Raw genomic sequence first — 21,310 nt, 5'->3', positions numbered from 1 at the left:
AGTCCTTTTGACAATATTGATTCTTCCAATCCAAGAACATAGTATATCTTTCCATCTGTTTGTGTCGTCTTTGATTTCTTTCATCAGCATCTTATAGTTTTCTAAGTACAGGTCTTTTACCTTCTTCGGTAGGTTTATTCCTAGATATTTTATCCTTTTTGGTGTGATTGTAAATGGGATTGTTTCCTTAGTTTCTCTGATAGTTTGTTGTTCATGTATAGAATGCAACAAATTTCTGTATATTAATTTTGTGTCCTGCAACTTCACCAAATTCATTGTTGAGCTCTAGTAGTTTTTTGGAATTATATTTTTATGTCTTTCTAAGGGGTGAAACTGGGATAAAGATTTATTTACCTTCTAATTATATAAATTATGTATAATGTAATTCATCTTTCAATGGAGAAATAGCTACTGTCAATTTTAGGTCTAAATAAATTTTAATTTTCTCTTGTATACATATATCACACTTTCTACCTTAGGAATTGCTATGATATAGCCAAAAAACAATGGTGCTAATTTGCAAATCAAATATATTTGTATGTATTAGAATATTTAGCAAATATTTGCCACACAAATATTAGCTATTGTTTCTTTTTTTTTTATACTTTAAATAGTTGTTTTATCCTGTTCTAGAGAGGACTTAAGGTGATATAGATGATAGGTAGATAGATAGATAGACAGACAGACACATTGTCTAACATGACAGCCACTAGCCATATGTGGCTTTTGAATATTTGAAATGTGACTGGTCTGAATTGAGATGTGCTGTAAGTGAAAAATAAGTATCAGATTTCAAAGACAGTATAAAAATGAATATAAATATCTCATTAACAGTTTTTATATTGATTACATGTTGAAATGTTAATATTTTGGATACACTGGGTTAAATAAAAATTATTAAAATTAATTTCACCTCTTCCCTTTTATTTTCTTTAATGCGGCTACTAGGAAATGGAAAATTACATACGTAGTTCATATACTTCTACTGGTCAATGCGATATATAACATGCAGTGAGATAAAATGAATCAAACTTAACACTTCCTATGTAACATCATGAAACATTTCTCTGGCAACAGTAGCTCAGAGGACCTAATTCTTGAGTACTAAATGTTCAATGCAAAGTGAAATGAGACTAAAAGCAGGACTGAGTAGCAATGGTCCCAATTGTTGAGGATTGTTCTGCTACCCAGCCAGAGGGAATAAGAATCCATTTGTCTGGGGTGTGTAGCAAGATTAGGTGGTGGTGCTGAATATAATTGATGAATGTTTCTCTAATCCATTTATTCTGGCAATAGTAGATCATTTAAATGGCAAAATAGATTGGAGTCTCTGTATGATTTGTTTTAGTTAATAGTGGGGGGGAAAAATGTTGCCATCCCACAGTTTTTGGAGCAAACCATAGAAGTGGGGATTAATGAGACTGATTTCCACTCTGAACTGCCCTGGGTCCAGCACTAGTCAGAGGCCAATGAAAGTATGTAATTACTTGAGTTAAAGAGTAATAGCCATGGGATCTAGCTTGGTTTCATTTCGACTTAAAAGGGAAGACTTCACACATATTTAATTTGGTGTAGGTGACTTGGTAGGGGTGGAGCTGGAAGAGCCAATGCTTTCCGTGAAAAGGTACTTACCTGATATAAATGGAAACACAAATTCAGGCGTTTCATTGAGGAATGTTAGGATATCTAGTTCCACATCATTCCACTGCTTCACACTGAAATTTCAGCAGCTAAAACAAGCACTGTCATTTACTTTTTGCTTATGATTATCCTGAGGACAGAAGTATCAGATGAATATCAAGGGTTACAAATCATATTGAAAGAATTAGGAAGATGCAACAAAAGTTTCTTTTTATCTCATAAAGCGTAATAAGCATTTTTCCATTTTTACCTGCTCAGTACAGCAGTATAATAAAGTTCATTGAAGTGTTTCATATAATTTGTGAGCTGAACTAAAGGGTGTTGAGGGATGACCCTCATCTATAGATTCCCTAGCCTTTTTAAATTGAGATTTTAGTTATCAAAACCTTCATATGTATGTATATATATATATATACATATATATATAAATTGAATAGACTACTTTGTTAAATAAATTATAAAATTATGAGGTTACATTGCCTCAGTTATCCCTTTTTTTCTGTTAAATTTTTAAAGATTGTGGAGAACTCTGTGGATATTGTCAAAGTTTCCTAGCTCACAGGGTTTTTGTAATATTGTGAAGATTAAATTAGATAATAAATGTAAATCCTTAGTTCAGTGTCTGTCATATACTATAAATGTTTATGTGCATATATATATGTTATTCATGGAAATAAACATACATATGCATGTGATAGTATATAAAGTGATTTTACTCTGGTATCAAGATATGGTTTTCATATTAAAGGTTTATATATTATTTGACTTGTTTACAGTGAGCATTCTTTTAAATCGTAAAAGTGACTAAGGTTATATATAAAAATGAAAATGATTAGCTGAGAGTAGTGTTTCTGACAGTTACAAATATTTTCTGAAAATTTACTGGTTATTATTAATTATCTCCTACCAAACAATGTACATTGAAATGTACATTGAAAATGTACATTGTATGAAAAAGTGAGATTCAAATCAAGAGAATTTAAATTGTATTCAATTTATTTCAACTTCTTTAGTCATATTTACTTATAAAACGTATCCTGTTTCATAGTATGATGCATATTGAGTTTAGCATTATGGAATTGAAATGACTATTTTCTTCCTTTTTAATAAAATTGATATATGAATCCAAATTGTGCCCGCTTCTTACACAAAGCATCATATATTCCCACAAGTGAAATTCTCAGCTATGACTTTTGGCACATAATAAGTTTCCAGATATTTGTTGAAAAAACACAATATTCCCTTGTAAGGTTTTAGAGTTTTCTTCACATTTTCCTATACGGATCTATTAAGTTATAATGCTTTTATTCTACGTTGCTACTTAGACGTCAGATTTAGGGTTTTTCTTTTTTTTAAGCTTGGAGCAAAAATTTTACAAAATTAACTCAATTTGGGATAAGTTAACTAAAGCAATATTTTTAGTGGGTAAGACTCTGCCTTTATTCTCACTGCTTTCCTTCTGCAGATGATGTATTATTAAAAATAACATGTCGTGTTTCTTATAATGAATCCCCTAAAGAAAAATATGGACAGAAGAAAAAGGCAGAAACAATATGTGTCAGTCATGAAGAAGAAGTGAAATCTAGCTTATAGAGCAAAAATTAAATGACTAAAAATATCTAATCAACAGTGACATTTTTGAGTACCAGCTGTGCAACGTAGCAGGATTTATCTTAGTTTGCAAGAGAGCTTATCCAGCTCATCAGAGCCTAGTGAGTAAACTACAGGACCAGGAGTCAGGAAATCTGTTTGCAGTCCCAGTTTTGGCACTCAGTGCAGAAATACATCGAAGAATATTCATCTGTTCAAAGGGGGTGTTGATAATTGTTAGTGCATCATTTTTGAAGAAATATAAACTAAAATGTTTAGAGACATATTAGTTCTGAAAACTGAAGCTTTCAATGTGTCATGGGTGTTTATTTCAATAGCCATTTTTGTGACCTGTATACATTACCTAATTTCTCTGTGACTCAGTGACCTCACTAATAATAGGGGGATTATAATAGTATTTTATCTCTTGTGGTTGTGTGCAGATTCAGTGAAGAAATGCATGTAAGGAACGTAACACAATTGTCTCAACACATTTTAGCTGTTAATATTATTATCTATAAATTATGATAAATGGTCCTAGATCTTTCATTACTAAGTTGAAATTAAAATTATTTTCTCATGTGAGACCACTTTCTAACTGATACAAACTAAAGGGATGTCCTTTTATATTTTTACAAACTGAAAGACTTTTTTGGATAGAATCTTAGAAATACTTGCCACATACTAAATTCAAGTACATGATGATCCAGAATATACTGTTTTCCATGAGAAAGAGAGGAAATGCCTCTCCCTTTTCTGGAATTCGTATAAATAAAAATAAAACCACATCTAATTATTGAATCCAATGCAAACACTAGCAGTTTTGTTATACTTAAAGAATGTATGGGGCTTCCCTGGTGGCGCAGTGGTTGAGAGTCCGCCTGCCAATGCAGGGGACACGGGTTCGTGCCCCGGTCCGGGAAGATCCCACATGCCGCGGAGCGGCTGGGTCCGTGAGCTATGGCCGCTGATCCTGCGCGTCTGGAGCCTGTGCTCCGCAACGGGAGAGGCCACAGCAGTGAGAGGCCCGCGTACGGCAAAAAAAAAAAAAAAAAAAAGAATGTATGGCATAAAGATGTTCATATGGGTGTTGGATTTGGTGATGATGGCTTAAATAGAAGCAATCATATGATTTAAGTAATTTTTCATTCTGCTTTTGCATTTAGATTAAATGTAGGAATTTCTCCTATTTATTACTTGAAAATAAAGACTAAATTTTTATTTATTTTAAAATATGTATTTATTATATGACTATGTCATAACTTGTCACTTCCCTGTTAGAATATGTGATAATTTAATAAGTCAGTTCCCTATTATTGAGTATCTAAGTTGTTTCCAAATTCTGTATTTTAAATACCACTTTGAAAAATAAATTCAAGAATTTATCTATTTCAGTATATAGAATCATTCAAGAGGGATTTCCAGAACTGGAATTGTTGAATGAATGGGAGTGTATATTTTAAGATTTTTTTTAACATCTTTATTGGAGTATAATTGCTTTACAATGGTGTGTTAGTTTCTGCTTTATAACAAAGTGAATTAGCTATACATATACATATATCCCCATAACTCTTCCCTCCAACCCTCCCTATCCCACCCCTCTAGGTGGACACAAAGCACTGAGCTGATCTCCCTGTGCCATGCGGCTGCTTCCCATTAGATATCTATTTTACATTTGGTAGGGTATATATGTCCATTCCACTCTCTCATTTCGTCCCAGCTTACCCTTCCCACTCCCCGTGTCCTCAAGTTCATTCTCTACGTCTGCATCTTTATTCTTGTCCTGCCCCTAGCTTCTTCAGAACCATTTTTTTTTTTTTTAGATTCCATATATATGTGTTAGCATACGATATTTGTTTTTCTCTTTCTGACTTAACTTCACTCTGTATGACAGACTCTAGGTCCATCCACCTCACTACAAGTAACTCAATTTCGTTTCTTTTTATGGCTGAGTAATATTCCATTGTATATATGTGCCACATCTTCTTTATCCATTCATCTGTCTTGGACACTTAGGTTGCTTCCATGTCCTGGCTATTGTAAATAGAGCTGCAATGAACATTGTGGCACATGACTCTTTTTGAATTATGGTTTTATCAGGGTATATGCCCAGTAGTGGGATTGCTGGGTCATATGGTAGTTCTAATTTTAGTTTTATAAGGAACCTCCATACTGTTCTCCATAGTGGTTGTATCAATTTGCATTCCCACCAACAGTGCAGGAGGGTTCCCTTTTCTCCACACCCTCTCCAGCATTTATTGTTTGTAGATTTTTTGATGATGGCCATTCTGACTGGTTTGAGGTGATACCTCATTGTAGTTTTGATGCGTATTTCTCTAATGATTAGTGATGTTGAGCATCCTTTCATGTGTTTGTTGGCAATCTGTATATCTTCTTTGGAGAAATTTCTATTTAGATCTTCTGCCCATTTTTGCATTGGGTTGTTTGTTTTTTTGATATTGAGCTGCATGAGCTGCTTGTGAATTTTGGAGATTAATCGTTTGTCAGTTGCCTCATGTGCAAATTTTTTCTCCCATTCTGAGGGTTGTCTTTTCGTCTAGTTTATGGTTTCCTTTGCTGTGCCAAAGCTTTTAAGTTTTATTAGGTTCCATTTGTTTATTTTTGTTTTATTTCCGTTTCTCTAGGAGGTGGGTCAAAAAGTATCTTGCTGTGATTTATGTCATAGAGTGTTCTGCCTATGTTTTCCTCTAAGAGTTTCAGTGTCTGGCCTTACATTTAGGTCTTCAATCCATTTTGAGTTTATTTTTGTATATGGTGTTAGGGAGTGTTCTAATTTCATTCTTTTACAGGTAGCTGTCCAGTTTTCCCAGCACCACTTATTGAAGAGGTTCTCTTTTCTCCATTGTACTGAAAACTGACTTTCCAAATAGTAGTAACAGAGTGCTCCTTTCATCATACGTCCATCAACATGGGGTTTTCTGATTTTTCTGACATTATAATAATTTCATAGGTAAAAAATGTTATATGCTTTGTTTCTTAAAGTTTTTATTTATTATATTGAATATCTTTCTGTGTGTTTAATAGGTCTATTTTCTCTTTATTAATATTCAGTTCATTTTTTTGCCACATCATTTATTGGGAAGTTCTTTTTCTCTATTCCTTTGGTAAAATTAGCATTTTACAAAAACTAACTCAAAATGGATCATAGACCTAAATGTAAACCCAAAACTGTAAAACTCCTAGACAAGAATTTGGAGAAAACCTAACTGAGTCAATGGCTGTGCAATGGAAGCTATGTGGGTTGTTTAAGCACTGATTAAAGGCTAATGTAGCTACAACAGATAGTATGGGCACACAGTTTAAGACAAAATAGTAGAGAGTGGCAGTAGATGGACCACACAGAGCCATACAGGCCAAGTTAAGAATTTTGGTATTTCCCTTAAAGTAATGTGAGAGTCTTAGAGGAGGCTGATCTCACTCTGGTATGTGGCATGAAGAATTATTTGGAAGAAGAAGAAAACTGAAAGAGACAGGTCAGTCAGAAAGGTATGGAAGAGTTCAGGTGAAAGATAATAGTGACTTGGCCTAAATTGGTGGAAGAAATGAAGAGAATTGGATAAATTTAAAATACATTCAGGAGGTGAAACCAAATGCTTTGATGTTGAATTTTCCAATGAGGTTGAATGAGAGGAAGGTGGCCAGCGTGGTGTGGGATCCTTTGTGAAACTGGATGGCATTATGGTAAACTCTACAGAGATAAGGCCTTGCAGGACATTTGGTCCAATGAATATTTTGAATAGGAACAACTGTCCGCTAATTGAGATAAGGAACCATATTCAAGCAGCTATTGGGAAATAGATGAATTCAATTTTGGGCTCATTGGTTTAACAGGCTTTTATGATGTGCTTGTGGAGTCATTGAGCAGACTGGAATATGGTGTTGGCACATACAAGAGGTCTCACTGAAGAATGCATTAGCAATTCATAGGATTTTAGAAATATATTAAAGCATGACTTAAAGGATGTTTTCTATGAACTGAATACTGAGTCTGGAAATGGCCTAGTACATGTACATGCGGAACTCCAATGTTTAAAACCAAAGAAAATATGATAAGATGTGGAGAAAAATGAGGAGAACATTATATCATTGGAGCTAAGGAAAGAGAATGTATTTCAAAAAACAGGTGTTTCATCTTTTCAATGAATGTTATAATCACTTTGTCAGAATTTTGTCCAGAATTTGGTTACTTTGATATATAATGCCAAGAAGGTGACACCTTCTGTTTGATGTAATGTGAAGACATTGCAGGGAAGTCTGACAAGTCTGTGTGCTTTTATGTTCATTATATACTTCCTCATCGCTTCCTTTGGATTATTATAGTTATTTAAATTATTTAGTTGGGTGCTTAGTTTATTATTCATTTTCCCTTAACTTTAGCATGCAAAATATAAAACAACTTGGCCATGTTTGATGTTTATTGATTATTTAAGATTTTTGTTCCAGTATATTAAAATCATCTTTCATGGCATTAAAAAATTTTTTTGCAAGTTAGTATTTACATAAATACTAAAAAATACTTAAATAGTATTTACTTAAAAGACTGTTTTTATGTTTGTGAGAGTGACCACAAAGTCCCTATGCCTCTGATTGTGTTTTCTGTTAATTATTTGGGATTGCTTTTTTTTAAAAAATTATTTTATTTTATTATTTTTTAATTTTTTTTAAAAAACACTGAATTGTATACTTTAAGGTGATGAGTGGTTAGTATTTATTTATTTATTTATTTATTTATTTATGGCTGTGTTGGGTCCTCGTCTCTGCGCGAGGGCTCTCTCCAGTTGCGGCAAGCGGGGGCCAGTCTTCATCGCGATGCACAGGGCACTCACTATCGCGGCCTCTCTTGTTGCGGAGCACAGGCTCCAGACGCGCAGGCCCAGCAACTGTGACTCACGGGCCCAGTTGCTCCGCGGCACGCGGGATCCTCCCAGACCAGGGCTCAAACCCGCGCCCCCCGCACCGGCAGGCAGACTCTCAACCACTGTTCCACCAGGGAAGCCCTTTTATTTTATTTTTAATACAGCAGGTTCTTATTAGTTATCCATCTTACACATATTAGTGTATATATGTCAATCCCAGTCTCCCAATTCATCCCCCTCCCCCACTTTCCTCCCCTTGGTGGGATTGCTTTTAAAGACATCTAAAGTGCTAATTTGGAAAAGATACCCAGATAAACTTAAAAAATTAAAATTTTTGCAGAGAATGGAGGAATGTACAAAGCATATCTAAAAACATGCATATGGACTTTGTCACTGCTCTGTGCTTTTTTGGTGGGTTTTGTTTAAAACTGTGTTATAAATGAAGAATACAGTCTGATAAATTTCTACTTTTAGAATTTATTAATTTTTATTCTTTAAAAGTGGTCTATGGACCCAAGCAAGAAAGTATATTCCGTGTAGCATGAAAGTATTAATAAGTTGAATTTGAGTGGAAACTAAAGGTGAGCTTTCCTCCAGAAACTTAAAAGGCAATTACAGCTACCTAAGAAGAATTTTTATCTTTTTGTATAAAGCATTGTTTAATATTAGCTAGAAAATATGCTTTAGAAACAAAAAGAAGCAGGAAAAAAACCTTATATAGAAGAAAAGGATAAAAAATATTTATATAGTTTTGGCATAAAGGTTGAAATGTCTGATGTCTTCTTTGCTTGATCACAAATAGTACACACATGAGATCAAAGATGTGTTATGTACAGAAGCTTTTCACTCCCTAGTGGCTGTGTGCAATTTAGCAGATTTTTGAATTTCATCTCATTTTATCTGGAGTGTCTTATCCAGATCTGCGTAACAGACAGAGCAAAGCTTGCTATAGCTCACCCCAATCCAGCTTGACCTTGACCAAACTTTAGTTAGGCTCTTCTGAGGCCTCTTTTTGAATAGGCCTTGACCTTGACTTTCTGTGTCATCCTGTCGTTGTCAGACATATATGGCCCCATTTTAGCAAGAATCTGGCTAGGTCAGTTTATAGAGAATTCCCCCACCACTGAGGTCTGATCACTCTAATATTTGATTAAATTCCTCATGCCCCACCTGTGATATAGAAGTCCTGGCCTCTCTTTAGCCAGAATTCTGACAGTTCACTTAGCAAGAATCCCCCACCTTTGATGTCTATTCTTAGTAATTTTACTCTGCTCCTTGGCTATAAATTTCCACATATCTTTGTATTCAAAGTTGAGCCTGATCTCTCTCCTCTATTGCGATAGTCTTGAGTAATGTTGTCATTACTGTTTTAACAAGTGTCAGAGTAATTTTTTCTTTCTACAGTGCCTGATCATTAAGATGACAGTAAAAAGCATCTAAAAATAAACATCCTAAATTAGGTCCATGAAGATAAAAAGAAGCAAACTAAATAATTTTCCAAAGCTTCATTCAGGTACCTTAGAGTCACTTCCTATCCAGCAGTACACAGTCCTCTATACTGTGAACTGCCATACTTTGTTCCTTTACAGGCTATCGTGCTATGGATGTGTATGACGATACATATATGCGAAGTTCTGAGCAGGTACATGTTTGATGAATAGGAAGCAACTCTTCTAATTACAAGAAAACGGCTTAATTTTAATAGGAATCTCTGAGTTGTGAATGCAGGAGAATCAGACACTTCTTTTCTCCCTCATTCATTGGAGCGGGAACAGTTGTCAAGACTCTCCCCTTCATGTGGTCATAGGTTTTAGCCCATTACCCAGACCTCATTTTATTCTATGATCATGCTTTTTCATGAAGAATTGAAGTTAAGATTTTGTAGCACACACTACATAAAACCTTCATTATTTCTGTTTGACTTGATCTCATGTCACATTTGGATGCTTGCATCCTGTGCTTCACGCTTGCATAACCACTTGTCATTCTCCAACTCTGTGGAGCCTTTCATTACTTCATTCTTTCCTGTTTGTCTCTTTCACTTCTTAGAACTTTCCTACATGAACCTTATCCATTTCTCTATTTTTTGTTTCCTTAATTTGTCAGTTCTACAGTTCTTTTCCTGAGGCTGAACTTGTTACCTCTTCTATGATTTTTTACTTATCTCCTCAGAAAGTCTGAGCTGCTTCTAAAAAAGACACTTTTCTAGAACTTTGTATGATACATTTGCGTAGTGTCAAAACTTGGTTAGTTCATAATTTTGTTTATGCTTGTCATTTCTACAAAGGCAGAGGTTCTTCTATTTGTGTATTTGTAGAACCTCCCTATGTCTGCCATTAGTAGGTGTTTAATAACATTTGATGAACTGATCAGAGCATAAACTATGGTTTATGTGTGCATTTTACATTGAATTCTTTTGGGAGCAGTCTGCTCTCACCTGTATACACTCTGAGGGCACGCTAAGATCTTAGTTGTATCTCCCAGAATTTCCAACCTCTCACAAACAAGACTGAGAAGTAACGACTTGCCTCATAATTCATTGCATTAAATCCCCATTGTAGGCATTTAGTTCTCTTTCATTATTTTCTCCCCACTTTACTGTCTTCATCCTCTATATTATCTCCCAAAGCCTCTTTAATCTCTTCTATTGGTTTAAGTAATCCTGCTCTGCCTGCAATTATATACATCTCATCATGCAAAGCAAAGACCTCAGAAGATGGACCCGTTTAAGGTCAGTTATTCAAACAGGTTGTCTTAAGTAAAATTTCTTGCTCACCTGAAGTTAAATATTAATGGAATAGGCCTTCTGAGGAAAAGGCTAGGGAAATTCTGCCACAAAGAAAAATTATTTTTCATTTTATATGAATTATTATTTTGCATAGAATAGCAGCCCACCACTTAAATGATTCCTGTAGTGAATCATTTTGTACAATTAATTTTTTTCCTAAGGCAAATAATCATCATTAATTTATCCTTATCAAAACTTAGATTTTTATGTAGATTTATTTAACAGGATAATTTTTGTTTAAGAAACGGCTTCCATGAAGCCTAAGAAATAACACCCTAGAGGTAAATATATCATTGAAGCATTTACCTTTCACTAATTTATCGGTTCAGTAGCTAATAATGAGTGCCCACCATGCTTCAAGTTTCCCCCCAAATAATGTTTGCTGAATAAATGAATGAATGAATGAGTGCAAGAAATAGTGGATGAAAGTGAGTGTAGAGAAAGACTCAGTTTTTCTTATGTCTTCTTGAGTTGATTTCCATTCTTTCATCAAGTTTATAGGACTCTGTCTTTCAAATAAAGCATCTTTGTATTTCTGAGGACATTATTAAACCAAATTAGGAATTTATTAGCATCACAGTTTGGGACATTTTCAAGATATTAATAGGTAGAGTTATTTTAAGTGAGACCTAATTGGCATGTGGGTGCAGACCTTCCCCCATCTTCCTGTTTCTTTGAAGTAGTCTTGAGCCCTGTGTAAGGAAGGGCGCTCTGGAGCTGTGCTTGTTTTTATTAAGTCACTCAGTAAATCCTTGACCTCTTTGTTTCTGAACTTTACCTCCAGTAAAACCCAGACATTTGGCTAAAGCCATAGTGCAGACAATCAGAAAATATGAGCTTGAGGTTACAAAATAGCGGTAAAAGTAATGAAAGTATTTGCAACCACTCAGTTTGCATATGGAAATTTTCATCTGCAGCTCAAGGAATGGCTGTGCTCTAATCACTCAGGCAGCAGCTGCTTAAAATCAATGGTGAAAGCAGTGTGCTTTTTTCTCCTTTCTGTATGACTTCCCCCCCAAAAGATTTAAATCCATTTTTTTCTCTGAGTTCTTCATTTCTATGTATGTTTCTCTGCTTACTTAAAAAAAATTGTCATAATCTTTTAACGTAATGTGCTATGACATAATGGATGACTGCAACTGAATACCATCTGGAGTATTTTAAATATTCTGTTTATCAACAGGAAAGATGAGCACTCCCATATTCTTTTCCTTTTCTTTCTTTCTTCTTTCTTTCTTTCTTCTTTCTTTCTTCCTTCCTTCCTTCCTTTCTTTCTTTCTTTCTTTCTTTCTTTCTTTCTTTCTTTCTTTCTTTCTTTCTTTCTTTCTTTCTTTCTTTCTTCCTTTCTTCCTTTCTTCCTTTCTTCCTTTCTTTCTTTCTTTCTTCCTTTTGTTTTGTGACTACCTTGTTATATATTAATTTATATATCATTTATGAGAAAATAATATAAATTCATACTAGATTGAGTGAATCAAATGCTAATCATAGAAAAATTGATAATACATAATGATGGAGCAAAAGTCATTTTTAAAATACAAATTATATTTAACATGTATGTGTCAGTGAGGAAGAAAGCTTTCCTCTATCATTCTAGGTTCTTCTGGCTGGTCTAAGAATTAAATTGACTTGAGACAGAGTAACAGGAGAAAATCAAATTTAATTTCATGTGTATGGGAAGCCCACATTCATTTTGCCTTTTTATACCGAGATAAAAAGGCAAAATAAGGTATATATGCCATCCTGAGCTAAGGCATGGAATGGGGCCCTGGGAATTCTGAAGACAGGAGGATCATTCACAGGACAATAGGAAGAAGAGGAGATATTTAGTAATTAGCTGTTTGCCCAGCAGTGTAGATGGGGCCTCTTAGATAAAATTTATCTCCGGCAATAACTCTTTTCTGGGAAAAATCTCCAATTTAAATTCTTCTTGATATTTAAGGGAGGAGCAGTAGTTTCTCTTGGATTTTCAAGGTCTTAATTGCCTTTAGTTCAAAACAATCCTCAGGCAAAAGTGGCACATTTGGGGGAGGCTCACTCTGGATCCTACATATGCTTGAGAGGAACAGACACTCCCTGCTAATTTTCTAAAACAATGGTTTTCAGCCTTTTTAAAATCACCTCTCCAGATTTAATATTTCACTGCTTTAGGAAGAAGGAATAGATTTAAATGGACCATTTTTTTAAAGTACAAGTGAGAACAAACAATATTTTCAAGCTGGAGAAATAAGTACAGTTTAGTATACTGGAGATTAGAAAGTGGAATTATAGATGTCCTGCATCATGAACATGTTGTTTTGGTCACTGGAGTTTCACCTTTCTTTTCCTAACAGTTTCTCTTGGTCATCCAGTGGTAGTAACATTTTTATGGTTCTCATGATAGTTTCTTTGCTTGTGGATGAGGAGAGTACTTATAAGGTGACCAAAGCTTGGATCAAATATATTTAAGCAGGGATTTCAGATCATCTGTAAACTGTAGGTGTCAGGGCCATGCTCTCTAGTACCTCTGATTATACCTGTTACATAAATGGTACCCAATAAATGTTTTATTTTGGAAAAATAATATGTTTTTCTGCTTATATGTATCTATCTGTTAGTTAGCTCCCAAGTAAAAACAGACACTTCTTTTAGTTAGTTTGTATGGGTGTGTATGGTAAGAACACTTAAAACCTATTCTCTTAGCAAATTTCAAATATCCAATATAGTATTATTAACTATAATCACCATGCTATACACTAGACCCTGAAAACTTATTCGTTGTGTAACTGAGTTAGTACCCTTTGACCAACATCTCCTCTATTTTTCCTACCTCCCAAACTGGCTACCACTACTTCTACTCTCTGATTCTGTGAGTCTGTCTTTTTTAGATTTCACATATATTTGAGATCCTACAGGATTTGTCTTTCTGTGTCTGGCTTATTTCACTTAGCATAATGTCCCACAGATTCATCCATGTAGTTGTAAATGGCAGAGTTTCTTTCCTTTTTAAGGCTGAATAATATTCCATGTCAAGAAGAGAGACTGAACAGTCTCTAGCCAGGACTTCAAAACTTAGTCAAGACAGCACAATTAAACAAAACAAAACACTATGTTACATTTGGTATACTAGTTTGCAAAACAAATATTTTTATAAGTGATATAAGAGACTATAAAGTCAAGACTCAACATGTTTATTGATCTTTAGCTATAGAAAGCCATAAATTAAGACAGAAACACCACCAAGACCTGATTTTTAATCCTGGTTCTTCTACAGATAGAAGGATCTGTATAACTACTAGTTAAAGGAATTGAACTGTCACTGCCGAACTTAGGGCCTAGAGAGGAACAGGGAAGTACTATTAATTTTAAATAATGAGGACAGAACAGGATGGTAAAGGGAACACAGAGACAGGATACCTTCCCTAGACTTAGAGGGTGATGATGATGGTTGGCTTCCTGAAAAGTAATACAAAGCTGAGACTTTGACAGAGGAGGAATAACTGGCATATAAGGTCCTTGACCTATAGTAAGCAAGAACTCAGCAAATAAATAAAATTTTAACGGGCATTTTTCTTTTTCTTTTTTTCCTTTCTTTTATTTTTTGGTGGTGTGTGGCAAGAAATCCAGTTTTTATTTTATGAACTTTAATAAACAAATTGTTGCAGTTTGTTTAACTATGACACATTTTTAGACCTCCCTCTCAATAAGACTTGGAGTCTATACTCCTCCCTTTGAATCTGTGTGGGCTTGTGATTTCTTAGAACAATGTAATACTGTGGAAATGATACTTCAGAACTTCTGAGGTTTGGTCAGAAAAGGCCATGTGCTTCTGCTGGGTTCTTATGGAATACTTGCTCTCTGGAAACTCTCTTTAGGATGCTCCCTCTTAAAACTCAGTTACCATGGGGTGAGAAGCCTACACCATATTGAGAATCCATAAAGAAGTGCCCTTATCGACAGAACCGGCTAAATCCAGCCTTCATGCCATTTGAGCTCAAGTCCCAGATGATATACATGAAGAAGCCTCTAAGTTGTTCTAGTTTCCAGCCATTTGCATGACCCCCATGCATTTGAATCTTCTTATCTGAAGTATCAGAGCAGAAGTAAGCCATCTCTGCTGTACCCTGTCCAAATACCTGACCCAAGGAATTTTTTAGCATAATAAATTATAATTATTTTATGCCACTAATTTTTTTGTCTTTTTTAAATTTTATTTTAAGCATATTGGAGTAGAGTTGATTAACAATGTTGTGTTAGTTTCAGGTGTACAGCAAAGAGATTCAGTTATACGTATACATGTATCTATTCTTTTTCATATTCTTTTCCCATTTAGGTTATTACAGAGTATTGAGCAGAGTCCCCTGTGCTATACAGTAGGTCCTTGTTGGTTATCTGTTTTAAATACAGCAGTGTGTACATGTCAATCCCAAACTCCCAATCTGTCCTTCCCCCCATTATGCCACTAATTTGGGGTTAAGTTTTGTGTGGCAGTTAATACTGGAACATCATTAATTATCTGTATGTAAAATTATTTTCTTTCTTGTGTGTATTGAGAAAATTTCAAATCCTAGGTTAACTTCTTGGCTCTACATGCAGAATACAACTAAAGTTCTTTTTTCTCAACAGTCATGTAAAAGTGCATTTTAGCCAAAATGCAAATAAGTATGTGTTATATCCAGGCAACTAAAAGTAATTCATTATAACTGGATCAAAGAACTTGAGAATAAGAGTCACTAGAAACAAAGCTGGAAATGTAAGCACCAGATCATGAAAGTTCTTATAGGTCAAATTAAGAAGTTAAGTTTATGCTAAGGGCAATGAGAAACTGCTTATTTAAAGCTGTTTTGTCTCCTGATCATATTTACATTTCAGAAAGATCTGTGTTTTCTAATGGTTTCTGGATTTCAGGGGTTAGTCTGAGGATAAAGTGGCCAGTTAGAAAACTGCTACAGTAATTGAAGTAAAATATGGTAGTGGCATATTTCACTTACATTAGTGGCAGTGTAGATGGAAGAAACTTGACATTCAATAGATGATTATAAGGTAGAATCAATAGAAATGTGTGATATATTGAATGCAGGTAGTTGGGACAGACAGAAAAGTCAGAAATGGCATGACCAACTAGGTGAAAGTGAGCCAAGTGGAGAATAATAGAGGAGGCTAAGATTGGAGGGGAAGGTAGGCAGTAGACAATAAACTGTGAGTTTGACATGTTGAGTTGGGTCAATAGATTGCATTAGAGTCTAGTTAATGACTTATAGAGTACCCTCTCACATTGGGTTTGGCAAAGTGACTTGGCTTTGGAATAATGGAAGACCTGACAAAAGCAGATGCTTAAAAACATGTTTGTACTTCTTCTCTTGGATTCTTGCTGGCACTACTACAATAAGTCTGAACTAGCCTCGTGGAAGGGTGTAAGAGACAAGTAGAATCAACTTGACCTACTTCACCTGAGGTCATCTGAGACCAGCCAGATCCCATATGACTGGCCAGTAACTGCTGACACATGAGAAAGTCCACTTGTGATTAAAAAAAAAAAAAAAAAGGAGCTCTAAAATATCCAGGGAAAGAACATGCAGCAAGGTAAGAGGAAAATATAGCAAGATAGTGTCCATTAAAACCAAGGAGAAAGAATATTCAAAAAGGAAGATATGGTATAAAACACCATTGAAAAGTCAAATAAGATTGTGGCTGATGAAACTTACATTGGATTTAGCAACACTGAGGTCATCAATGATCCTGAAGAGGGCAATTTCATGTAGTGGTAAAATGATGGCACTGGGTCCACCTTGATTGCTGAGAAAACTATCAATAATGTTTCTTTTCTTTTTTAGAAATTGAAAATACTTGTCTCTATGAGCAGGCTGAATTAATTAGAAATTTGTCTCCTGTAATCAATCAGATGCTCTAAGTATGAATTAATTAGAAAAGAATAAACAGATACCTAAAAAAAAGAAAAAAACTTTTTTGATATGCATGACAATATCTAGTGATGGAATGCATGGAAAACCTTGCCAAGTCTACCATATTAAAAAAAATTCTCATGTTTAGAATTTATCCATATTCTCTCAACTCTATCCTGATTACAAGGAGCTTTTGTTGTTTTGAAGAATAATGCATGCACCATAGTTTAATAGCACTATGACAAATTTGAATTAAGTAGCTTCCCTTTTGTTATAGAGGGCAATAGCAACATTGCATATTCACCAATTATTCCCTCCAATCTTCTTATGTTTTCTTTTAATTTGTTCTGACTTTGAGAGGACAGTGAGAGAGTTTTCCGTCAAAGGAGGCAAAGAGTCATTAGACTGTACAGTCACACGGTCATTAGAATAGGTGATTCCAAAGGTTTATTCTATGTTGCACAGGTTATAAAGTAATCTTTTTATGTAGTAGGAGATGAGCTACATCCAGCGAGAGAAAACGTTTCTCCTGAACTATTGGTGGGAATGTAAATTGGTTTAGCTATGGAGAACAGTATGAGGGTCCTTAAAAAACTAAAAATAGAATTACCATATGATCCAGCAATCCCACTCCTGGGCATATATCCAGAGAAAACTCTAAATCTGAAAGAAACATGCACCCCAATGTTCATGGCAGCACTATTTACAATAGCCAGACATGGAAGCAACTGAAATGTTCATCAACAGATGAATGGATAAAGAAGATATGGTGTATATATATACAGTGGAATATTACTTAGCCATAAAAAAGAATGAAATAATGCCATTTGCAGCAAAATGGATGGCCCTAGAAATTATTATACTAAGTGAAGTAAGTCAGAGAAAGACAAATATCATGACTTATATACAGAATCTAAAATATGATACAAATGAACTTATTTACCAAACAGAAATAGACTCACAGACATTGAAAACAAAGTTATGGTTACCAAAGGGGAAAGTGGGGGAGGAACAAATTAGGAGTGTGGGATTAGCAGATACAAACTACTATACATAAAAATAGATAAACAACAAGGTCTTACTGTATAGCTCACAGAACTATATTCACTATCTTATAATAACCTATAGTGGAAAAAAATATGAAAAAGCTGTATTCATATAACTGAATCTCTTTGCTATGCACCAGAAACTAATACAGCATTGTAATTCAAGTATACTTCAAGAAAATTAATTAATTAATTAATTAAAAATAAAATAAAATATGAGTCTGACTGAATTCCTATATTCAGTGAACTTGAGTTTCTCTATAGCAATTAAATTTGTGGAATTCTCATGGAATTTTTTTGTTTAAAGTTTGGGCTGACTATAAAAGTCAGACACAATATAGAATTTTAAAAATAAACTTACTATGAGCTGGGAAGAAGTGAGAGAGTGGCATGGATTTATATATACTACCAAATGTAAAATAGATAGCTAGTGGGAAGCAGCTGCATAGCACAGGGAGATCAGCTCGGTGCTTTGTGACCACATAAAGGGCTGGGATAGTGAGGGTGGGAGGGAGACACAAGAGGGAGGACATATGGAGATATATGTATATGTATAGCTGATTCACTTCGTTATAAAGCAGAAACAAACACACCATTGTAAAGCAATTATACTCCAATAAAGATGTTAAAATAAATAAAGTAAGGATGTTATTGCAAAAAAAAATGTAAACACTCAAATAAAATAAAAATGTAAATCACCCAAATAATTAACAATAATTATTAGTATATTAAGTTCAGTTTCTTGAATATATTTTAATATAAACACACAAACAGTTTTGAATCTTGAGCTCTTTAAATTTACTATTATATCATGATTTTTCTAGGACATTTCCATTTCTTTAAAAACTTTAATATTCTGTATGATGTCAATTAAATGACTATGTCATAATTGCTTGTTCACTTGCTTGTTACTCAGTAAGGTATTTTTCTCAATTTTTGAGACTATATATCCACAGACAAAAAAGTGTTTTGCTCTGTAAAAGACACTGTCAAGAAAATGAAAAGACAAGTTACAGAATGGAAGAAAATTCCTGAAAATCATATATCACCTATCTGATGACTTGTATCCAGAATATAAGAACCTGCAAAATTCAAAAGCAAGAAAGTAAAGAAGACCTCTTAAAAATGAACAAAAACTCTGAATAGACATTTTACCAAAGAGAACATACAGATGGAAAATAAGCACATTATAAGATGCTCAATATCATTAGGCTTTGGGTAAAAGCAAATTAAAATCACAATCAAATGACACTGAATATTATTAAAAATTGCTATAATAAAAAATAGTGAAAACACAAGTGCTGGCAAGGGTGCACAGAAGCTGGATCACTCGTACATTGCTGATGGGAATATAAAATTGGGCAGTCATTATGAAAAACAGTTGTCAGTTTCTCATAAAGTTAATAATACACTTACCATATGACCTAGCAATCTCGCTCTTGGGTATTTATCTTAGAATTTCTGTTCTTGAAAAAGCATCAGAACCTAGGGAACACATCTTAATGTCTGGAGCCATTTTTGGCTGCTCCAGTGCAGAAGGAGGAGGTCACTATGGCCATCTAGTGGGTAAAGACAAGGAAGTTCCTAAATATCTCACAATGCACAGGACAACCCCAACAAAGAATTATGTGGCCAAAATGTCAATAGCACCAAGCTTGAGAAATCCTGCCTTTGAGAATTGACAACTTATATCCACAGGAAAACCTGTAAAAAAAAAAAAAAAAAGGTTTATATCAGCTTTTTTTAATAATCATCCCAAATTCCAGAGTGTCTTCAGTGGACTAATGGATAAAAAAAACTATAGTAGGGCTTCCCTGGTGGCGCAGTGGTTGAGAGTCTGCCTGCCGATGCAGGGGACACGGGTTCGTGTCCCGGTCTGGGAAGATCCCACATGCCGCGGAGCGGCTGGGCCCCTGAGCCATGGCCGCTGAGCCTGTGCGTCTGGAGCCTGTGCTCCGCAATGGGAGAGGCCACAGCACTGAGAGGCCCGTGTACCGCGAAAAAAAGAAAAAAAACTATAGCAAATCCATGTAAAGAAATACTACTAAATCCATACAAACGAATATTATTCAGCAATAAAAATGAACAAACTATTGAAGCACACGGCATGGACGAATCGCAAAACCATTACGTTGAGTGAAATACTCAGTCTCTCTCAAAGGTTACATAGATTATGATTCCATTTATAAAACATTCACTGAAAGGCAGAACTATAACGATGAACAGAGCAATTGTTTCAGAGAGGTCAGGGTTGGGGAAGAGTGTGATTACAAAGGGACAGCACAAAATGCTTTGGGAGTGGGGTGATGGAACTTTTTTGTATCCTGATTGTAGTGGTAGTAACACAGATGTATAACATGTTGTAATTCATAGTCTATAAATAAAAAAGTAAATTTAAAAAGTAATTTTTTTAAAAAAATGTGAACTGTTTCCTCCTCTTATATATTCTGGTTGACTCTAGAATTTCTTAAATTTTGGTAGAGTTTACTAAGAAAGCCATCTGAGTCAGAAATTTTCTTTCTGGGAAGGTTATAACCTTTAATTCAATGATTTCTATAGATTTAGGAATATTAGGGTATAAAATTTTTTTTCAGTTTTAATCTGTTGTGTCTTGCAAGGAATTTTGCATTCTTTTAAGTTATATTTATGGGCACAGATTTCTTACTTCACTTAATAGCCTTTCAAAATCTATGGAATCCTTAGTGATATCTTCTTTTCACTTTTGATATTTGCAGTTTTGTCTTGGTAATTCTGACTAGTGTTTTATCCATTTTAGAGATACTTTCAAAGAACGAGTATTTGCTTTTAATTATTTTTTATATTGTTAGTGTTGCTAATATCACTGATTTCTACTATTATATTTATTTTCTCTTCTGCTCTTTGGGTTTATTTTCCCATCTTTTTCTAGTTGATTAATCAGGAAGTTGAATTATTCATTTAGGATCTGTCTTCTTTTTAACATATATGTAATAAATTTCTTTCCAAATTTCCTTAGTTACATTCCACAAATATTGATGTTGTCTTTTCATTCTCATTCAATTCAAACTATGTTCCAGTTTCATTGGGATTTCTTATTTGATGAATGACTTACTTCAAAATATATTAAAAGTACTTGGGAATTTTCCTGAATGGGGATTATTATTCATTGGTAGTTTGATTAAATTATGATTTTAGCATATACTTTATATAATTTCAATTAGTTTATCTTTTTAAGCTTTTACTATAGCTAAGCATATGATTTAATTTATGAAAACTCTACATATACTTGGAAACAAATTATAATATGATTTTTTTAAAAACAATTTTAACATCTTTATTGGAGTATAATAACTTTACAGTGGTGTGTTACTTGCTGCTGTATAACAAAGTGAATCAGCTATATGTATACATTTATCCCAATATCTCCTCCCTCTTGCATCCCCCTCCCACCCTCCATATCCCACCCCTCTAGGTGGACAAAAAGCACTGAGCTGTACTCCCTGTGGAATG

Source organism: Grampus griseus (assembly GCF_964374135.1).
Source record: "Grampus griseus genome assembly, chromosome: 9".
NCBI classification, from domain to species: Eukaryota; Metazoa; Chordata; class Mammalia; order Artiodactyla; family Delphinidae; genus Grampus; species Grampus griseus.
Note: the sequence above shows the minus strand (reverse complement) of the source record.